The sequence below is a fragment of the Salmo salar genome, chromosome 14, assembly GCF_965601325.2.
Source record: "Salmo salar chromosome 14, fSalSal1, whole genome shotgun sequence".
NCBI classification, from domain to species: domain Eukaryota; kingdom Metazoa; phylum Chordata; class Actinopteri; order Salmoniformes; family Salmonidae; genus Salmo; species Salmo salar.
In genome coordinates, this window is record NC_138304.1 from 17,546,636 (window position 1) to 17,569,136 (window position 22,501).

Here is a 22,501-nt window from a genome sequence, read left to right on the forward strand (position 1 = left end):
CGCAGCCGCGGCCACGTGTAGAAGTAGATGACAGCATGTCACACAATGCTACCAAAACAAAGAACTATACACAGGCAAAAGGCATATCGCACTCAATACAAAACATGGATTTACTATCTTTCTAAGTTTTCTCTGGTGTTTGTAAAACCCAGTGGCGAACTGTGACTTTAGGACCTAGGCCTTCAGGGGGACCAAAAATCTTCCAATACGTTGTATCCAACAAAAAAATCTAAGAAATAACAGAAAACATAGCATCACTTAACGCGTCCAACATTATATATTTTGTAGTTGGAACGTTCTAGTTCTAGTGAAGGAGGATGAATGCTTTTGGATGACATTATGAATGAATCTAACAGGCCTGGCGGCGCTTCGGGCTGCCGCTATCACAGAGACAGAACCGGCACGGACACAACATGTGACACAGCATAAAATAATGTATATTAACAAAAAACACACTGTTTACACAACCTATGACCTAACACCACTATCACCAATAGCGACAACAACAGTGTCGCATCAAAGGTGGTGCTTAAAGGACAGCGACCATAATACCTGTGCACTCTATGGTGCTGAAGGAGAGACAGTTTTGGTTAAACACACAGACATGGCTGATAGACAGGCAACAGCAGTCACACAATATGCAGCCCATTCACTCCAGGAGGCCCCATGAAATCACAATACAAAAGCACAACCATTTCATTTTCAAAAGGAAATGAACAAACTAGCTATTACTTCCCATTGCAAATATATTTTATCACGTTCATCACACTAACCAATGGTCTAAAGTTTAAATGCAACAATTTTACACAGTCATTATTTTCAAAGAGATCTCTAACAGCAAGCAAGCTACACCAAAAACAGTGCCACTCAACAGATTATCATTTGGAAACAAAGTTTGAAATAAGTTTGAAAGTTAATCTTGAAAAGGGTGATGCTATCAAATTAGCAACAACATCCACCTTGAAGTTGATAACAGCTGCTGCAGCTGCCGACGCCATTGTCACACTACTACAACACAAGCTAGTTAACACCATGCCCAAACCGGACGCGTGCGTCCACGTGCGCCATCTTGCGCAAATTGATTTTGTCCCCCCACACCAAACGCGATCACGACATGCAGGTTGAAATATCAAAAACTCTGAACCAATTATATTAACTTGGGGACATGTCGAAAAGCATTAAACATTTATGACAATTTAGCTAGCTAGCTTGCAGTTGCTAGCTAATTTGTCCTATTTAGCTAGCTTTCTGTTGCTAGCAAATTTATCCTGGGATATAACTTTTTAAAATATTTTTTATTTCACCTTTATTTAACCAGGTAGGCCAGTTGAGAACAAGTTCTCATTTACAACTGCGACCTGGCCAAGATAAAGCAAAGCAGTGCGACAAAAACAACACAGAGTTACACATGGGATTAACAATCGTACAGTCAATAACACAATATAAAAATCTATAAAAAACACAAAAAACAATATTTACATGGGATGAAAATAAACACGACTTACTGCTGTGCTATCTTGGATGTAGAGTTGACTTGTTATTTTACCTGAAATGCACAAGGTCCTCTACTCCGCCAATTAATCCACACATAAAACGGTCAACCGAATCGTGTCTAGTCATCTCTCCTCCTTCCAGGCTTTTTCTTCTTTGGACAATATATGCTGATTGGCATCTAACTTTCATAATACGGTGTATTACTACAACTGACCAACCGACCTCAGTTCATCTTACAATCACCCACGTGTGTCACGGGCGGATATAACTGTCTTAGGGGGAGTCAAGCGCAGGAGACTGAGGTCCGTTGGAACAAACTTGATTTAATAAATCCAAGGGCAAAATCCATATACGGCTGGGAGCACAACAGTCAAAAAAACTAAAAGAAGCTCCGCTCAAAAAGGGCAGACGGGGCGCAGCCCGGCAACCCTACTGCCTATACAATAAGTCGTAACCCAAACAATATAACACCACACGTAACAAAGAACAATCCCGCACGAATCCTAACTAAACACAGACAGACTAAATACCCCCCCACTAATGACAAACACGAAACAGGTGCAATCAAAAAACAGACATGACTAACAGACACTGAAACACAGATCGGTGGCAGCTAGTAGGCCGGCGACGACGAACGCCGAGCACCACCCGACCGAGGAGAGGCGCCACCTTCTGTGGACGTTGTGACAGTACCCCTCGCCTGACGCGCGGGTCCCGCAGCGCGCCGACTCCGGCCTCGGGGACGACCCGGAGGGCGAGGCGCCGGGCGATCCGTGCGGAGGCTGTGGAAATTCCGCAACATGGCTGGATCCAGAATGTCCCTCGCCGGGACCCAGCACCTCTCCTCCGGACCGTACCCCTGCCAGTCCACGAGGTACTGCAGGCCCCCCACCCGACGTCGGGAGTCCAAGATGGCCCGGACTGTATACGCCGGGGCCCCTCCGATGTCCAGGGGGGGCGGGGGGGCCTCCCGCACCTCAGCGTCCTGCAGCGGACCAGCTACCACCGGCCTGAGGAGAGACATGAAACGAGGGGTTAATACGGTAATATGTAGGAAGTTGTAACCTATAACACACCTCGTTTATTCTCTTCAGGACTTTGAATGGCCCCACAAATCGCGGACCCAGCTTTCGGCAGGGCAGGCGGAGGGGCAGGTTCCGGGTCGAGAGCCAGACTCTATCCCCTGGGTTAAACACAGGGGCCTCACTGCGGTGGCGGTCAGCGCTCTCCTTGTGTCATTCTCCAGCCCTCTTTATACACTCCTGGACAGCATTCCAGGTCTCCCTAGAGCGCTGGACCCATTCCTCCACCGCAGGAGCCTCTGTCTGGCTCTGTTGCCATGGCACCAGGACCGGCTGATAACCCAACACGACCTGGAAGGGTGACAGGTTAGTAGAGGAGTGGCGCTGAGAGTTCTGGGCCATCTCGGCCCAGGGCACGAACCGCGCCCACTCCCCTGGCCGGTCCTGGCAATACGACCGCAGAAACCTGCCTACATCCTGGTTAATGCGCTCTATCTGCCCATTACTCTCAGGGTGGAAACCCGAGGTCAGGCTGACCGAGACCCCAGCCTCTCCATAAACGACCTCCATACCCTGGACGTAAACTGGGGACCCCGATCAGATACGATGTCCTCGGGCACCCCGTAGTGCCGGAAGACGTGGGTGAATAGGGCCTCCGCGGTCTGTAGGGCCGTAGGAAGACCGGGCAACGGAAGCAGACGGCAGGACTTTGAGAACCGATCCACAACAACCAGGATCGTCGTGTTCCCCTGAGATGGCGGGAGATCCGTTAGGAAATCCACCGAGAGGTGAGACCAAGGCCACTGTGGAACGGGGAGGGGCTGTAATTTCCCTCGAGGCAGGTGCCGAGGAGCCTTGCACTGGGCGCACACCGAACAGGAAGAGACATAGTGTCTAACATCCTCAACCAAGGTGGGCCACCAGTACTTCCCCTTCAGGCCTCGCACTGTCCGTTCCACCCCAGGGTGACCCGAGGAGGGTAGAGTGTGGGCCCATCGGATCAAGCGATCGCGAACACCCAGCGGAACGAACTTCAGACCCGTGGGACATTGAGGTGGAGTGGGTTCTGACCGACTCGCCCGCTCGATGTCCGCATCCACCTCCCATACCACCGGTGCCACCAGACAGGAAGCAGGGAGTATGGGAGTGGGATCGATGGTCCGCTCCTCGGTGTCGTAGAGACGCGACAGTGCGTCGGCCTTCCGGTTCCGAGAACCCGGAATGTACGAAAGGGTAAACTGAAACCTCATAAAGAACATGGCCCACCTGGCTTGACGAGGATTAAGTCTCCTCGCTGCCCGGATGTACTCCAGGTTACGGTGGTCGGTCCAGATGAGAAAAGAGTGACGTGCCCCCTCAAGCCAATGTCTCCACACTGTCAAAGCCTTGACCACGGCTAACAACTCCCTGTCCCCCACATCATAGTTGCGCTCTGCCAGGCTCAGCTTCTTAGAAAAGAATGCGCAGGGGCGGAGCTTCGGAGGAACGCCCGAACGCTGCGAAAGAACAGCTCCTACCCCAGCCTCGGACGCGTCCACCTCCACTATGAATGGCAAAGAGGGATCCGGATGCGCCAGCACCGGAGCGTCGGTAAACAGAATCTTCAGACGACGGAAGGCTCTGTCCGCCTCTGCCGACCACCGCAATCGCACCGGACCCCCCTTCATCAGTGAGGTAATGGGAGCTGCCACCTGACCAAAACCCCGGATAAACCTCCGGTAATAATTGGCGAACCCCAAGAACCACTGCACCTCCTTCACCGTGGTAGGGGTCGGCCAATTACGCACAGCCGTAACGCGGTCATCTTCCATCACTGTGGTGGAAATGCGATATCCCAGAAAAGAGACGGCTTGTTTAGAGAACTCACATTTCTCAGCCTTGACGTATAGGTTATGCTCCAGCAGCCGCCCAAGCACTTTACGCACCAGAGCTACATGCGTGGCGCGTGTGGCGGAGTAGATCAAGATGTCATCGATGTATACCACCACACCCTGTCCGAGCATGTCTCTGAGAACCTCATCCACAAAGGATTGGAAGACGGCGGGAGCATTTTTTAACCCATACGGCATGACGAGGTACTCATAATGGCCAGATGTGGTACTAAATGCGGTTTTCCACTCGTCTCCATCTCGGATACGCACCAGGTTATACGCACTCCTGAGATCTAGTTTGGTGAAGAAGCGCGCCCCGTGAAATGACTCCACGGCCGTAGCAATGAGAGGTAGTGGGTAACTGAACCCCACTGTGATAGAATTTAGACCTCTATAGTCAATGCACGGGCGCAGGCCTCCTCCCTTCTTCTTCACAAAAAAGAAACTCGAGGAGACGGATGATTTAGATGGCCGAATGTATCCCTCTCTCAAGGACTCAGTGACGTATGTCTCCATAGCCACTGTCTCCTCCTGCGACAGAGGATACACGTGACTTTTAGGAAGGGCCGCGCCAGCCTGGAGGTTTATCACACAATCCCCCTGTCGATGGGGTGGTAATTGAGTCGCCTTCGTTTTACTGAAGGCGATAGCCAAATCGGCATATTCAGAGGGAATGTGTACAGTAGAGACTTGGTCTGGACTCTCCACCATGGTTGCACCGATGGAAACTCCTATACACCTACCTGAGCACTCCCTCGACCACCCCTTAAGAGCCCCCTGCCCCCATGAAATCTGAGGATTGTGAGAGGCTAGCCAGGGAAGTCCCAGCACCACCGGAAATGCCGGGGAATCAATAAGGAACAGGCTGATACGTTCCTCATGACCCCCCTGCATCACCATGACCAGTGGCACTGTTACCTCCCTCACTTGGCCAGACCCTAGTGGTCGACTATCTAAAGCGTGCACGGAGAAGGGTTGGTCCAGTTTAACCAGGGGAATCCCTAACTTATCAGCAACCCCACGGTCCATAGAACTCCCAGCTGCGCCTGAATCGACTAGTGCCTTATACTGGGAGTGAGGGGAAAACAGAGACATACATGTGGTCGACAGGGGGCTCTGGGTGTGTCTGGTGCTGACTCACCTGGGGGGTCGAAGTGGTGCTCTGCCTGCCATCTGAATTCCCGGGAGAACCTCTCCAGCACCGGTCCGCAGTGTGTCCTCTACGGCCACAGTGGGTGCAGGAGAGCCCCCCCCCCCCCCCCCCCCGGTCCTCCTAGCAGCAGTCCCTCCTAGCTCCATGGGCGTTGGAGCAGGAGGGATGGGAGGTGGAATGAATAGGCCCCGATCGGAACGTCCCCGGGCAGCCAGCAGGTTGTCCAGCCTGATGGACAAATCAATCAACTGGTCCAGGGTGGTGGTATGGTCCCGGCAAGCCAGCTCCCGGCGGACGTCCTCACGTAAACTACACCTGTAGTGGTCAATCAGGGCCCGCTCATTCCACCCCGATCCGGCGGCTAGAGTCCGGAACTCCAGGACAAAGTCCTGAGCGCTCCTCGTCTCCTGCCTCAGATGGAATAATCGCTCGCCCGCCGCCTTGGCCTCCGGGGGATGATCGAATACCGCCCGGAAGCGGCGAGCGAACTCTGGGTAGTTGTCCTTAGCTGAGTCTGGGCCCTCCCAGACGGCATTGGCCCATTCCAGAGCTCTACCTGTGAGGCACGAGACGAGGACGCTCACCCTCTCTTCATCGGAGGGAGAGGGCCGGACGGTCGCCAGGTATAGGTCCAACTGGAGCAAAAACCCCTTGCACCCAGCGGCCGTCCCATCAAACTCCCTGGGAGCCATGATCCGGATCCCGCCTGTACTGGGTCCGGTGGGTGTCGGTAGGGGCGCCGGGCGATGACTTGGTCCTGGTGGGGGTGAAGGAGCGACTCGCTCCCAGCTCTCCAAACGGGCCAGCACCTGGTCCATGGCCGTGCCCAGTCGGTGGAGGAGGCTGGCATGTTGGGAGACTTGTTCCTCCATTGACGGTGTTTCTGTCCCTGCTGACTCCATAACTTGGTGCGGGATTCTGTCACGGGCGGATAGAACTGTCTTAGGGGGAGTCAAGCGCAGGAGACTGAGGTCCGTTGGAACAAACTTGATTTAATAAATCCAAGGGCAAAATCCATATACGGCTGGGAGCACAACAGTCAAAAAAACTAAAAGAAGCTCCGCTCAAAAAGGGCAGACGGGGCGCAGCCCGGCAACCCTACTGCCTATACAATAAGTCGTAACCCAAACAATATAACACCACACGTAACAAAGAACAATCCCGCACGAATCCTAACTAAACACAGACAGACTAAATACCCCCCCACTAATGACAAACACGAAACAGGTGCAATCAAAAAACAGACATAACTAACAGACACTGAAACACAGATCGGTGGCAGCTAGTAGGCCGGCGACGACGAACGCCGAGCACCGCCCGACCGAGGAGAGGCGCCACCTTCTGTGGACGTTGTGACAACGTGAGTATAACCAATGAGGAGAAGTAAATAGTGTATTATTGTGATTTTTTTCACCATGGTCCTTCAGACACAACTGAAGGTAAGTGTAATTTAACCCAAATATAGATTTCGGATTAACTATCCCTTTAAGCTTGCTAGCACACTCACTAATTTGTTTGTAAACAATTAACACGCTAGTTAGCTACCACATGTTCTTGTCAAAGCGACAAGATACTGAATGCCAAACAAGTCTAAAAAACACTTGCGGGCAAATAAATCTGATTTGACCGTTCAGACACAAGTCGCATGGCCAGGAATCAGATTTGTATCCGATTTCAAACCACCTATGCATGTGGTTTAAATCTGACTTGGAAATATCTGACTCCATGTGCTTTTTGGCTGTTTAGACTGCAGGAAAAATATCAGATTCTAATCGGATATGCAATTAAAAAAAAAATGTAATCACTTCAAACTGCCTGTCTGAATAAGGCAACTGTATTTCACATCTATAGATAACATAATTGCACTTCTCTCCAGATGACACAACAAACGGAGTATCAACTGAAGGGTCAGGAGGTTAATTAAATAAAATGTTTAAATTATTATCTAGACTAATACATTACATGAATACATCAAATCTCCCCCAGATGCATCCAGTTGCTAGATGGTGAATCTCTCCATTGCATTTGGAGACATCTGAATTTGAGTACTACTGGAGTCATTGATTAGCCTGGCTGACAAGCAGACCGACATGGTACACAGCGAGCGAGAGCGCTGGGCAGCCAGTCTGTCGCTTTAGCCATGCAAGTTATTGACAGGATTAAAAGGGTTTGGAATTCTCCACACGATGGGGCTATGATTACATAGTCAACAAGTAACCACATAACATTTTAGGATCATTTTAGTGACCATTGAATGCATGCGCATTATTACTTAATTGACGTTCCTACTGGCCATAGAGTAAACCGTCATCTTCAATGGCTACTGTAGACTTAGCTAACTTCACAAAACTAGTCCAGTACACACAGGCAGAGGCATACATTTAGAAATACAAGGCTCTGCACACAGGTAATGATCCCTTACATGACACTTCTTCCTGAGTGTCTCTACTTGGCCTTTGCAATGTGTATTGTGCATGCGTGTGCATGTAGTAACCTAAACACCCATGTGAACAACCACAACTTAAAGGGATAGTTCACTTAAATTACAAAGTTAGATATTGGTTTCCTTACCCTGAAGCAGTGTATGGACAAGGTATGACAGCAATCCATGCAATGTTTCCAAATGCTAATGTTATAGCATTTCTGGCACAAATCCTATGCAAGTCATGGTACCTATATTAGCATTTTTCGTGCGTCATGTCCAAATCATTCTTAAGTATCTGAAATTGATTGTGTAGCTCAATAAAGTCACTTATAAAGTGCATTCGGAAAGTATTCAGACCCCTTGACTTTTTCCACATTTTATTACGTTACAGCCTTATGTAACAACAGATTCCTCAATCTACACACAATACCCCATAATGCCAAAGTACAAACAAGTTTAGACATTTTTGCAAATGTATTCAAATTAAAAAACGCATCACATTTACATAAGTATTCAGACCCTTTTCTCAGTACTTTGTTGAAGCACCTTTGGCAGTGATTAGAGCCTCGAGTCTTCTTGGGTATGACGCTACAAGCTTGGCTACAGCTGTATTTGGGGAGTTTCTCCCATTCCTCTCTGCGGATCCTCTCAAGCTCTGTCAGGTTGGATGGGGAGCGTCGCTGCACAGCTATTTTCAGGTCTCTCCAGAGATGTTCGATCGGGAATCGATCGGTTCGATCGATTCAGAGACTTGTCCCGAAGACACTCCTGCGTTGTCTTGGCTGTGTGCTTAGAGTTGTTGTCCTATTGGAAGGTGAACATTCGCCCCAGACTGAGGTCTTGAGCGCTCTAGTGCAAGTTTTAATCAAGGATCTCACTGTACTTTGCTCCGTTCATCTTTTCCTCGATCCTGAATAGTCTAACAGTCCCTGCCACTGAAAAACAACCCCACAGCCTGATGCTGCCACACCATGCTTCACCGTAGGGATGGTGCCAGGTTTCCTCCAGATGTGACCCTTCAGGCCAAAGAGTTCAATTGTTGGTTTCATCAGACCAGAGATTCTTGTTTCTCATGGTCTGAGTCCTTTAGTTTACTTTTGGTAAACTCCAAGCTGGCTGTCATGTGCCTTTTACTGAAGAATGGCTTCTGTCTGACCACTCTACTCTAAACAATGACATGGTACACATATCTACACATGCAGTACCAGTCAAACGTTTGGACCCACCCACTCATTCAAGGGTTTTTCTTAATTTTTTACTATTTTCTACATTGTAGAATAATAGTGAAGACATCAAAACTATGAAATCACACATATCGAATCATGTAGAAAGCAAAGCGTTAAACAAAATGTACCCCCTTTGCCTTGATGACAGCATCAAAGCTGTCATCAAGGTGGCTACTTTGAAGAATATAAAATATATTTGGATTTGTTTCACACTTTTTTGGTTACTACATGATTTCATATGTGTTATTTCATAGTTTTGATGTCTTCCCTATTATTCTACCATGTAGAAAACAGAAAAACCCTTTATGTAAATAAAGAAAAACCCTTGAATGAGTAGTAGTGTGTCCAAACTTTTGACTGGTACTGTATGTGACGTAGTACACTATGTTCGGTGACCACTTCTGGCTCATGAGCGCTACTTTCAGAATTACTGGCTAAAAAGTATACAAAAGTACAGGAGAATATCTTTAACGCTTTACATTCGTACCAGTATACGGGTTGAAAGGGGTAGATTTTGGCACTAATAAGCACCTACATTGGAACGTAGTGGCTGTACAGCAGCATGCTATACATGACGTCAGAGCTCTGGCTCTGCGTTTCACAGCGCAGTATGGGTTTTGACTGACAGTCGTTCTGAACTTTAGCACCGCGCACGACAAGAAGTTGCCCCCATCCTTCCCGGTAATTGGGCAACTTTTGCACATTTTTGTTGTTGTCTAAGTGATGGAAATCCTGTAAATTAAGATGACTCAATGTATTTTGAAAGATGATGTTGAGGATGAAAGTAAATACCACTTTGATGTCATACAAGCAAGCCAAACACCCGAGTCCAAATGTGCACTTTATATTTCCAAATCATAAAACTCATGTCATTATACAGTGTCAAAGTTTATGATCATTATGTTTCATGTACAGTTACAATATGACACGGTGTCATACCCTGGGTTGTTCTGAACAATGTTTATTTAGAAAATTCACTGTGGCGCATGACTGCTTTCTATGCACCCCAAAATTACAATCGGTTTCTCTGAACTACCTTGTGAAAGCCTGAGAATGTAAGATCTTATTTTTTAACTTAGCTAGTCATGTTGGCAATAGAACAAGCTTTCAAAGGATGCCCACCTGACCCAGATTGCGATGTATAATGGACCGTTTTTAGATTGCGTAAACAACAACAGTAATTGCGTGATGGCAGGATGCAGGGTTGTGTTCAAAATGAAACAACTACAACTATGGGTTGTTCTAGTTCCTCAACGGCACAATTAAGAGAGCTGAAAAAAGTACCTTCTAGTCGAAGACTCTTTGAGTCGTAATAGTGCATTGAAATGACTTAGGAACTGTGCACACTTTGGAGAGATGTTTGTCTACTTGGAGAAACCAGTTAGTCCTCTCACTCAAACCCTTGTAAGTTCTTTGTATTATGTTGCACCTACCCCACATCTTCCAGGAATGGTCTTATGTTACTGAATGTATCCAGAGTAGTTGCAGATTTTGTTATCAACAAATGCGGATAAAAGTACATTAAATGTAAAATGTACATAAAATCGACAGTGTAATGTTTGGTTTCAGTTTTGTCAGGTGAACTGCTATGTACTCACCTTTGGTCTAATAATTGTCCCATTATCTCCAAAATGTTCAATTTCAATTGCTACCATGGTTATGCATATGCTTTTCATATTTCTTCTGTAAGAGACATTTCAATTTAATCCTATACACATAGGCCAATTGCCATGAGTGTAAAAGTTTAAGATGTTAATAATAGGAAAGAAGCCATTTCATGTCTTAATAATTCAGTGTAATTGGTGGTGAGTGATTAAGTCTGTATTAGTCATGGCTGTATTGTGTTGTATTCAACATGAAGCCAACAACTCACACTCAAAGGCCTCAAGGAATGAAAGTAGCCATGCAAATTGCTCCAAATTAAGACTTTACCCACCAGAACCTGGCCAAGTTTCTAAAAGCCTTTTTCTCTACCACACCTGTCTCAAGGACATTTCCATAACACAAAAAGGCTTTGGTGTAGATTTAAATGTTGAGGTTGCAGATAATTATATTCGACTGCAGTCCAAATCAGGTGTAGGTCTTTATGAATCTGTGTTGTCTCCTGATAAATAGAGTCTTGCCGCCCACTCAACCAGGTGCTGCTTTATCAGCAACTTCTCCGTAATTGGCATCAATGCATAAGTAAGGGCTTGATAAGTGTTTACTGGTACTTGCAAGCCTTATGGAGATACATAAAATACCTATCCAGGCTTGCCTTTGTATCAGCTAACCACATACAGTGCCATCAGAAAGTATTCATACCCCTTCACTTATTCTGCATTTTGTTTTGTTACAGCCTGAATTCCAAATATATTTATTTTTCTCACCCATCTACACACAATACCTCATAATTAAAAAAAACATCTTAGAATGTTTCAAATTTATTGAAAATGAAATACAGAAATATTTAATTTACATAAGTATTCACACCCCTGAGACAATACTGTGTAGAAGCACCTTTGGCAGCAATTAAAGCTGTGTCTTTTAGGGTAAGTCTAAGAGCTTTCCCCACCTGGACTGGGCAACAATCCTTCAAGCTCTGTCAAATTGGTTGTTGATCATAGCTAAACAAACAATTTTCAGGTCTTGACATAGACTTTCAAGTAGATTTAAGTCAAAACTGTAACCCGGCCACGTGGGAACATTCACTGTCTTCTTATGCAACCACCACCATGCTTAAAAATATGGAGAGTGGTACTCAATAATGTGTTGTATTGGATTTTCCCCAAACACAACACTTTGTATTCAGGACAAAAAGTGAATTGCTTTGCCACATTTTTTGCAGTATTACTTTAGTGCCTTGTTGCATACAAGATGCATATTTTGGAATAGTTTTATTATGTACAGGTTACCTCCTTTTCACTCTGTCAATTAAGTTAATAATGTGGAGTAACTACAATGTTGTTGATCCATCCTCAGTTTTCTCCTGTCACAACCATTCAACTCTGAACCTGTTTCAAAGTCACCATTGGCCTCATGGTGAATTCCCTGAGCGTTTTCCTTCCTCTCCGGAAACTGAGTTGGGAAGGACGCCTGTATCTTTGTAGTGACTGGGTGTATTGATACACCATCCAGTGTAATGAATAACTGTACCATACGCAAAGGAATATTACATGTCTGCTTGTTTTTTTTACCCATCTATCAATAGGTGCCCTTATTTGCGAGGCATTAAAAAACCTCCCTGGTTTTTGTGGTTGAATCTGTGTTTGAAATTCATTTCTCGACTTAGGGACCATACAGATAATTGTATGTGTGGGGAACAGAGATGTAGTCATTAAAAAAATCATGTTAACCACCATTATTGCACACAGAGAGTACTGTACATGCAACTTATGTGACTTAAGCAAATATCTACTCCTGAACTTATTTATAAAGAGGATGAATACTTAAACTTGACTCAAGACATTTCAGGTTTTAATTTCTTATTCATTTGTAAAAAGAAATGTAAAAATAATTCCACTGACATTATGGGCTGTAGTGTGTAGGCCAGTGACAAAAACATCTAAATTCTATCAATTTTAAAATTCAGGCTGTAACACATCAAAATGTGGAAAAAGTCAAGGGGTGTGAACACTTTGAAGACACTGTATGTTATAGCAATGTGGTGCTCCTTGATGGCACAGTCTGACGTGGCACACACGCAACGTCTGAGCAGGGGAACGGGACCAGGGGGCTTTAATGTCACATTTGCTTGAGTGTCGTATTACTCAGAGACGAGCAGTGTTCATCTTTCCCCTCTTTGACTGTATCTTTGTTGGTGCATGCTCTAGTACAGTGTTTCCCAACTCTGGTCCTCGATTACCTGCAACAGCACACATTTTTGTTGTAGCCCCGGACAAAATGTCAACTTCTCAAGGGCTTGATGATTAGTTGACAAGTAGAATCATGTGTGCCACAAAACATATCTGTACTGTTGGGGGTACTCGAGGACAGGAGTTGGGAAACATTGCATTAGTATACAGTGCATTCGGTAAGTATTCAGACCTCTTGACTTTTTCCACATTTTGTTACGTTACAGCCTTATTCTAGAATGGATTAAATACATTTCTCAATCTACACACAATACCCCGTAATGACAAAGCAAAAACAGATTTAGACATTGTTTGCATTAAACATTTTTTGGAATTAACTTATTTACAGAAGTATTCAGACCCTTGCTATGACTCGAAATTGAGCTCAAGTGCATCCTATCCACATTGATCATCCTTGAGACGTTTCTACAACTTGGAGTCCACCTGTGGTAAATTCAATTGATTGGACATGATTTGGAAAGGCACACCTTTCTGTATATGGTCCCACAGTTGACAGTGCACGTCAAAACCCAAGCCATGAGGTCAAAATAATTGTCTGTAGAGCTCCGAGACAGGATTCTGTCGGCACAGATCTGGGGAAGGGTACCAAATCATTTCTGCAGCATTGAAGGTCCCCAAGAACACGGTGGCCTCCATCATTTTTAAATGGAAGAAGTTTGGAACCACCAAGACTCTTCCTAGAGCTGGCCGCCTAGCCAAACTGAGCAATCGGGGGAGAAGGGCCTTTGTCAAGGAGGTGACCAAGAACCTGAAGGTCACTCTGACAGAGTTCCAGAGTTCCTCTGTAGAGATGGGAGAACCTTCCAGAAGGACAGCCATCTCTTCAGCATTCCACCAATCAGGCCTTTATGGTAGGGTGGGCAGACGGTAGCCACTCTTCAGTAAAACACATGACAGCCCGCTTGGAGTTTGCCAAATAGCAAACCATGAAGATGAACGGAGTGATAGAATCTACCTTTTTCTTTTTTTCGCCAGACCAAAGAAGCTTGTATCTCATGGTCTGAAAGTCTTTAGGTGTCTTTTGTCAAACTCCAAGTGGGCTGTCATGAGCCTTTTACTGAGGAGTGGCTTCTTTCTGGCCACTCTACCATAAAGGCCTGATTGGTGGAGTGTTGCAGAGATTGTTGTCCTTCTAAAAGGTTCTCCCATCTCCACAGAGGAACTCTGGAGCTCTGTCAGAGTGACTTTCAGGTTCTTGGTCACCTCCCTGACCAAGCCCCTTCTCCCCCGATTCCTCAATTTGGCCTGGTGGCCAGCTCTAGGAGGAATCTTGTTGCTTCCAACCTTCTTGCATTGAAGAATGATGGAGGACACTGTGTTCTTAGGAACCTTCAATGCTGCAGAAATGTTTTGGTATGCTTCCCCAGATCTGTGCCTCAACACAATCCTCTCTCGGAGCTCTACGGACAATTCTTTTGACCTCATGGCTTGGTTTTTGACGTGCACTGTCAACTGTGGAACCATATACAGAAAGGTGTGCCTTTCCAAATCATGTCCAATCAATTGAATTTACCACAGATAGACTTCAATCAAGTTGTAGAAACTTGTCATCATGGGGTATTGTGTGTAGATTGAGATTTTAAAAAAATGCAATACATTTTAGAATAAGGCTGTACAGCAAATGGTTCAAGGACAATGCAATTTCACAATTTAGTTTACATTATCTTGATGTGGAGACCTGTTTTATATATCCTCTATGTTGGAGTGTTTTACACTTCTATTATTTCTCTATTTTCTTTCTCTGATTGTTGGGAAGGGCCTGTAAGTAAACATTTCACTGTTAGTCCACACCTGTTTACGAAGCATGTGACGAATTCAATTTGATTTGAGACCTTTGTTAACCTGCTCTACTGTATGCCAATACACGTGTTTCTCTCCTGATAGATTACTGTGCCAGCAAGTTTGCTGCTATTGGCTTTGCTGAGTCTGTGGCTCTGGAGCTGCTGGCAACGGGGAAGGATGGAGTCAAGACTATTATCGTGTATCCATATTTCATGAACACTGGCATGTTCGATGGCTGCAATACTAAGTAAGTTATCAGCCATAAGAGGTGTTACTGTATATGGGATTACATTTCCCACTTTAAAGTTGTCATTGTGTTTATAAGAGGTTATTATCCTCATTGCAGATTTGTAATAGTTTTTCTCATGAAAAGTTTGAGATGACCCTGCTGAAGGGTATTTATTCATCCATGAGTAAATGAATATGCAATCCCTTTAAGAGCCAGGGCCAGTCCTGTTTTTATGGGACATGAAACTGAACAAGAGACTTTTTAAATTGAGATTGGTTTTATGAAGCGTGAAATGGAAGGCCTTGTCTCGGCATTGGCAGGGTGGAATTGACGATTGTGTTGTGGCATTAGTAACGAAGGTGCTGGGAGACTTCCTCTCTTAGCGTGTGTACACTATCACTATCAACAACAAACATGTAAGTACTTTCTTTACACTAGACGAAATGCTGCTTACTGTGGACTGGTGGCATCTGTTGTTGCCTATCCTGGATCCAGACTACATAGCAAAGAGGATAACGAAAGCCATTTTAACTGACCAGGTCTACCTTCTGCTCCCAAAGAGCATGTATATTCTCATGGGCATGAAGAAGTGAGTATCCATTCATGTTCTTACTCTTCTTTTCCTAATGGGAATAACATGCTGGTTTTTGCTATTTGTCGCACTGCCTCATCCACAGAGATCTGCTGCACAGTCACATAATCACACATTCAATCACTCCATTCCAACATGCAGAAATGGTTACATGCTCAAACTGCACAGTATAGTCATACCCACTGGTGACAAACTCTGTTTCCTCTACTATTGCTAAGGTAGGGTGCCCTCAGTCTAGTTCTCTAGCCTCCCTCCCTTCAATTGACATAGTCCATATCTTCCCTAGATGTCACTTTTGCTTTTGCAGCTTGTTTTGACTGTTCTTGATCCAAGCTAGCCTGTTAGTATGAGTCTTCAGACAGGCCAGGGATAGCCAAACAGACTAGTGAGGTGTCCTAAAGTGGTCAGATTACAGTAGACTATGTATGGTAGGGACTTACAGATGGACCAAAATGGTCACAGGTGGCTGGAGTAAGGTCAATAGGTGAAGTTGACCAGACGTCCCTGATTTTCGGGGACAGCCCATAGTTTTGGTAGCCTGTCTTCGGCTAGAGCTGTACCCGATTTAACCCCCCCACCCCCAAGAAATAAAAAAGCAATTCTGAAGTTAAATTGAGGCTGAACGTTTGATAAATGATACATTGTAACCACCGCATGATCAACCATGGCCAGAAAGTGCATCCAACACCATAGGCTACCGGACTTTATAGGCTCAGATTAAGATAACTGTGGATGGGTAATACATTTTGGGGTTATAATTAATACAAGGATTTGAAAGGACTGTGGTGAAAATTGGTAGTTAAATATAGTTCGTTGCCATTTAAATAATAAATATATACTGCTCAAAAAAATAAAGGGAACACTTAAACAACACATCCTAGATCTGAATGAAAGAAATAATCTTATTAAATACTTTTTTCTTTACATAGTTGAATGTGCTGACAACAAAATCACACAAAAATAATCAATGGAAATCCAATTTATCAACCCATGTAGGTCTGGATTTGGAGTCACACTCAAAATTAAAGTGGAAAACCACACTACAGGCTGATCCAACTTTGATGTAATGTCCTTAAAAGAGTCAAAATGAGGCTCAGTAGCGTGTGTGGCCTCCACGTGCCTGTATGACCTCCCTACAACGCCTGGGCATGCTCCTGATGAGGTGGCGGATGGTCTCCTGAGGGATCTCCTCCCAGACCTGGACTAAAGCATCCGCCAACTCCTGGACAGTCTGTGGTTCAGCGTGGCGTTGGTGGATGGAGCGAGACATGATGTCCCAGATGTGCTCAATTGGATTCAGGTCTGGGGAACGGGCGGGCCAGTCCATAGCATCAATGCCTTCCTCTTGCAGGAACTGCTGACACACTCCAGCCACATGAGGTCTAGCATTGTCTTGCATTAGGAGGAACCCATGGCCAATTGCACCAGCATATGGTCTCACAAGGGGTCTGAGGATCTCATCTCGGTACCTAATGGCAGTCAGGCTACCTCTGGCAAGCACATGGAGAGCTGTGTGGCCCCCCAAAGAAATGCCACCCCACACCATGACTGACCCACCGCCAAACCGGTCATGCTGGAGGATGTTGCAGGCAGCAGAACGTTCTCCACGGCGTCTCCAGACTCTGTCACGTCTGTCACGTGCTCAGTGTGAACCTGCTTTCATCTGTGAAGAGCACAGGGCGCCAGTGGCGAATTTGCCAATCTTGGTGTTCTCTGGCAAATGCCAAACGTCCTGCACGGTGTTGGGCTGTAAGCACAACCCCCACCTGTGGACGTCGGGCCCTCATACCACCCTCATGGAGTCTGTTTCTGACCGTTTGAGCAGACACATGCACATTTGTGGCCTGCTGGAGGTAATTTTGCAGGGCTCTGGCAGTGCTTCTCCTGCTCCTCCTTGCACAAAGGCGGAGGTAGAGGTCCTGCTGCTGGGTTGTTGCCCTCTTACGGCCTCCCCCACGTCTCCTGATGTACTGGCCTGTCTCCTGGTAGCGCCTCCATGCTCTGGACACTACGCTAACAGACACAGCAAACCTTCTTGCCACAGCTCGCATTAATGTGCCATCCTGGATGAGCTGCACTACCTGAGCCACTTGTGTGGGTTGTAGACTCCGTCTCATGCTACCACTAGAGTGAAAGCACCGCCAGCATTCAAAAGTGACCAAAACATCAGCCAGGAAGCATAGAAACTGAGAAGGGGTCTGTGGTCCCCACCTGCAGAACCACTCCTTTATTGGGGGTGTCTTGCTAATTGCCTATAATTTCCACCTGTTGTCTATTCCATTTGCACAACAGCATGTTACATTTATTGTCAATCAGTGTTGCTTCCTAAGTGGACAGTTTCATTTCACAGAAGTGTGATTGACTTGGAGTTACATTGTGTTGTTTAAGTGTTCCCTTTATTTTTTTGAGCAGTGTATATCAGCAACACCCCCTCCTTAAAATCGAATTACTTTACAATAAGTCAACTTCAGATTCTGCTGTTGAAACGCCTTGCGTAACAGCAACCTTTGAAAGTTAGAGGCACAAAGATCATATCCCCCAACATTCTAACCTCTCACCTTCACCAATAACAGGAAGTTTGATTTTTTTGGGGCGGTATGATAATTACACCTCCAACTTTCTCTCATTATTCATGATTATCTGTAATCATGGTAGCATCCACATGAATTTTTAATGGGTTTAGAAACATGTTCTATTTTTAATGACATATTGACTCCAAAATGACACAATACATTATTTACCATTAATTTCTATTGGGCACAAAATAATCTGAAACGCAACCAAAACAAACAGCAAATACATCCGACAAGTTTGTCACAAGCTTGATGTAGTCACTCCGCGCTAGGAATATGGGACCAAATAATAAACTTGACTACTTTAATACACGTGAATATGTCCAAATACTTTTGGTTCCCTAAAATGCGGGGACTTTGTACAAAAAGTGGTGTAATTCCTAAACGGTTCACACGATATGGATGAAGAAATCCCACAAATGAAAGCTGACAGTCTGCACTTTAACCCCATAGTCATTGTATCATTTAAAAAGTGCTGGAGTACAGAGCCAAAACAACACATTTTGTCACCTTCCAATAACTTTTGGACCTCATTGTAAATCGTCCCTTAATGGTGCTTGTGTCAGAGGAGGGACACAGTTCAACTGAGTGAAGTCTCTGACAGGATAGGATTTACTGTAGTAAATACTGTAGTTATGAAAGAGGAAAAATAGGCAGAATAACATTTAAACAAATATCTGGTTTAGTCTGACTAACCAAACCCCCCCCCCCACCCCCACACACTTTAAGACAATAGTCAAACATTTTCATACCGTTGGTGTATGTGGACCTAAGCTTTTGAGCTGGGTTGCCAAGCAACAGAGCTTTAGTATTTTGTCTATGGACAAATGCATAGCCAGGCTAAACTGCGAGCACTTATGAAGTGTGCTACTTCACTGCATCAGGCAGGCTCAGTAAGATCAGATATAGTTAAGATAAACGTATGTTTTACATAAATGCTATGTTTTTTCACTAGAATAAGGAATACTACGTTCAAAAACATGTGGTTTTCTTCAGATATTGTGAGATTATTTGTTGTTATTTGGGAGCACACATTAATGATCACAGGTTCTAGTTGAAAACTTCCCTTCTGATCCACTATAGATGATTATTTATCCAAGATAGTTGATAATGCACAAATGGTGACATGAGTGTTTTATAAAGTGGCTGACCTCTCCTCACCGTGTCCTCGTAGTTCCTTGAGGTAGAAGCATATGGATCTCCTGGGGAAGTGCCTGGGTGAGAACACAGAGTACTGTGAGACAACATGCCTTAAGCTGCACTGGTCCCTTGCACGCTGTTTGGCCCACGTTTAGCCCATGGCCATTGCCAACACACACCTCAGACTGTGAATTGTGCTTTCTGTTCCATTCGAAGCCATTCGATTTGAGCATCAGTGTCATTGGCTACTGATAGCAAAGTGTAGATTTGTGGGTTTAACAGCTGTCTGCATTTCACACTGTTGGAGGGCTCCAAGGGGATTTTTGTTAGTATAACATCATTTTCCAACATTTGGATAATGGCTCTAGATAAATTGTCAGCTTTCAATTTTCACCAGATGGGCAATGGGAGGTATCAGGGAATTCCATCTGCATAGTGTTGGTGCATCATCATCGGTACTACATTGATTAGCGTTCAGGTTTCTTGGTGCTGGACTGGAACAAAAGCCTGCACACCGTTGCTCTCCAGGACCAGTATTGAGGAACATTGGAGTAAGCCATGCACACATGCATAGTAGGTGATTTATCTGCTAGTCCATTGACACCAATCTGACCAGCTGAACTAGCAACGCTAACCAGGTGACCATGGTTGTTGGTAATCATCACTGGGAGGAAGGCTTTATAAGTCTAGAGAGAAATTAGAAGAAATCAGGATAAGAACTTCCACAATGAAATATGAATTTCAGTTTGCTTCAGATCTGTGTTCACTGGAGGGGGAGTGAGTGGAATTGCCACTATAAAGGGACATGATTTAGGATATTGCTTTCACATTTAAATGCCTGCATTGATAAAGACAGCAAGGGAGAGAAAACAGACAAGATAGTTGTGTTGATGTCAGTGTAGCAGATGTGAGCTGTAAGTGCATTAGCTCACCCAAAAGTGTGCCATGGTGTTTACTTCAAGGGTTTTCTCAATGAGGGAGTCTGCCTGTGACCATGCCTGCATTGTTTATGAGAATGCTCACATCCCCCACCTCTCTCTTGACCTGAACAAAGATGTGTTAATAAATCCTCTAAAAGTCTAAGCCGTTTGGGGGGGGGGGGGGTTAGTCTACTAAACTAACATATAGAATGGTTTTAAGATACCATGGCTCATTATTTAGCTATTTGATTTTGAATTTTAGGACAGCTTTTAGGTATCCCCCCTAAATATTTCTGAATTATTTGAAAAAATATTGAATTTGTCTTTTACTACTACAGCCCATAAAACGCATTGAATATAATTTATAAATAGCAAAAAAGACAGTCAAAAATTGAAGCGTCTGTCCTATATCTAGGAGATACAAGAAATCTCAATAAATATTAGTTTGACATATTTAACCCCTTTTTGTGTTGGCACAAAACTACCTCCATAATTCCATAATTTCTATAGTCCCGTGACACTTGTGGTGATCGTAGAGCAAAATGGAGGACACCATGGTGTTCATAAGCATCTTCCCTTTCCATAGAGTTGTCATGTTAGACTGAAGAAAAATATCAACGCAACATGTAAAGTGTTTGTCCTGTGTTTCATGAGCTGAAATAAAATACCCTATAAATGTTCCATACGCACAAAAAGCTTATTTCTCTCAAATTTGTTTACATCCCTGTTAGTATTTCTCCTTTGCCAAGATAATCCATCCACCTGACAGGTGTGACATATCAAGAAGCTGATTAAATAGCATTACACAGGTGCATCTTGCACTGGGTACAATAAAAGGCCACTCTAAAATGTGCAGTTGTGTCACAACACAATGCCACAGATGTAACACGGTTTGAGGGAGTGTGCAATTGGCATGCTGACTGCAGGAATGTCCACCAGAGCTGTTGCCAGAGAATGTAACATTCATTTCTCCACCATAAGCTGCCTCCAACGTTGTTTTAGAGAATTTTGCAGTATGTCCAACCGCAGACCAAGTGTAACCAGCCAGGACTTCCACATCCGGCTTCTTACCTGCGGGATCGTCTGAGACCAGCCACCCATACAGCTGATGAAACTGTGGGTTTGCACAACCAAAGTATTTCTGCACAAACTGTTAGAAACCATCTCAGGGAAGCTTATCTGCGTGCTTGTCGTCCTCACCAGGGTCTTGACCTGACTGCAGCTCGGCGGCGTAACCGGACTTCAGTGGGCAAATGCTCACCTTCGATGTCCACTGGCACACAGGAGAAGTGTGCTCTTCATAGATGAGTCCCGGTTTCAACTGTACCAGGCAGATGGCGTGTATGGTGTCGTGGAAATGCGACAATCTGAAATTAATCATTCTTTGTCAGCTCACTGGAGAGGTTCCAACAAACTTGATGCACCATAGTGAACGTCTGTCAGGAGCTCCCACGGGGCAGTCCCGTTTAGTTCCCTTATATACTGGTTACAGACATATTACATAGGCATAGTTCATAGGGTTGGTTCTGTCATGTGTCTGGCACCGTCTCCTATCTTAAAGAACATATTCTGGGCATTCTGCCAAATAGTCTAAAGTAGGAGGTCATGACGGCCACCCTCACATCTTTACCAGGCACAGGTAGGAATCAAGGATTGTTTATGACACCAACGACAAGATGCATGTAATGGGAATTTTTATGTGTGCTTTTCTTATAACCAATTTCTGTGTTCTATTCATGTGCTGTTCTATAAACCCATTTCTGTGTTGTTGTTGACTGAACAAATCTTCCTCTTATCAGTAGCTGCAATTTGGCAGTGTTTTGAGAACAAACGAAAGATATCTCAGTTTCAAGGTCTCAGCTTAGAGAGAAGCCTCGTGAGGTGTTGGTCTGTCACGTTATGAACCAGCGTTGGTCAGTCACATGAATGAAACAAAACAGTAATGAATAATTAATTATGCAAATATAACTTGTCTGTGTATAGCTGTATATAAGACAACTGCTGGGTCTGCCAAGGGAGAGCTCCTGATTGATATGTGTACTATGGTGCATTGAGTTGGAATCTCTCCAGCGCGCTGACAAACGATTGCTCATTTAAGATTGACTTTGAGTGTCCCTGTGTAGGAATTTTCCCACAGCATGCACAAAGTAAAATGTCCTTCACATTCCACCCTTTTATCACTTGTGTGAAAATAAATCATTACATTTTAAGGTAAATATT

The 22,501-nt window shown here is 44.9% G+C and overlaps 1 long non-coding RNA gene across 1 annotated transcript; it reads left to right on the forward strand.

Moving 5' to 3' along the window:
* Positions 1–10,427: 10,427 nt before the first annotated feature.
* On the forward strand, positions 10,428–22,495 carry LOC106568880 (uncharacterized). Its single transcript, XR_001320411.3, has 4 exons — positions 10,428–10,595; positions 14,930–15,074; positions 15,495–15,645; positions 21,485–22,495. It is a non-coding gene; the product is annotated as an uncharacterized LOC106568880 (long non-coding RNA).
* Positions 22,496–22,501: the final 6 nt, after the last annotated feature.